This window comes from Cebus imitator, unplaced genomic scaffold, assembly GCF_001604975.1.
Source record: "Cebus imitator isolate Cc_AM_T3 unplaced genomic scaffold, Cebus_imitator-1.0 Scaffold176, whole genome shotgun sequence".
NCBI lineage: Eukaryota > Metazoa > Chordata > Mammalia > Primates > Cebidae > Cebus > Cebus imitator.
In genome coordinates, this window is record NW_016107491.1 from 2904596 (window position 1) to 2905933 (window position 1338).

A 1338-nucleotide genomic window follows, 5' to 3' on the forward strand; every position below is an offset into this window, starting at 1 on the left:
TCATATTTTATATTTCTGCATAAGTATATTTACATATATTATAAATGTTTATATTATACATGTACAGCAATTAACATATAAAATTAAATATTTCAAATAATATTTCCTAGATATTTTCATCTCTTTTGATAAGTAAATAGGATCCTACATCATTTATATGACTTGTGAAAATTTGCACTGTAAGTGATGTCCCAGACGTTTTACACAGTTCTTTTCACACAAAGGTTTGTTAATCACTTTATCTAATATTACATATAAAAAATGTGTAATTCATTTTCCAAAGGACTTGGAAGCATTAAAAGAAGAATCCTTTCAAATGTAAACATTGAGGTGATCAAGGAAAGCAGGGGTCTTGCCCTCATGGAATTGCAAGAGTTGAGGAAAAGGGGAGTTGCGGAAGAAGCCTGTAATATAATGTATTGATATATGGCAAGTATTTTGAGGGATCCAAATATACCCTGGAATGTCTTTCTAAAGACAGTAATATAGACACCGAGAGCTAAAAAATATGTAGGAAAGGTATGGAGAGAGGACAGTTTAGAGATAGGCCACAGGTAAACAACACCATGAGGAAAACAGAGAATTATAAATAATCAGTATGGTTAGAGTACACAGGGCAAAGATAGGATAGCCAATAAGAAGGCCAGAGAAGTGATTACAGCTCAGATCTTAACATCCTTGCAAATCGTATCTGGAGAAGAGGGGAACACCATGAATATGCTTTAAGGAGGATTTTGAACAGAAATACAGTGTCTTAGGATTCTCCAGAGTTAAAATCAATAGAATATCTATAGTCATGCACTGCATAACAACATTTTGGTCAACAAAATACTGCATATGTGGTGGTGGTCCCAAAAGATTATAATGAAGCTGAAAAACTTCTATCTTCTGATGACATAGTAGGTCAATGTCATAGCTCAATGCATTGCTAATGTGTTTGTGGTGATGCTAGGGTAAATAAACCTACTGTATTGCCAGTTATATGAAAATATAAGCACATATAATTATGTAAAATATGTAATACTTGATAAAGATAAATGGCTATGTTACTAGTTTATGTATTTACTATACTATACTTTTTATCATTATTTTAGAGTGCACTCTTTCACTTAGAGTATGCCATTACATTGGCAGTGGCTTCATGCATATCTTGTTTTCCATCTCTTGATTGCATTATTTCCTCTTGTGCTTGATTTAATCTCATGTAGTTTTGTTCATCATGGCCTCCCAGCATACAAAACTCACTGGTAATGTTGACGGTAGGAGGCCACATTGAGTGATTGATCTGAAAATGAGAAGTGATTAAGAACTACAATGGTGAAAAATCAGTGATGATTA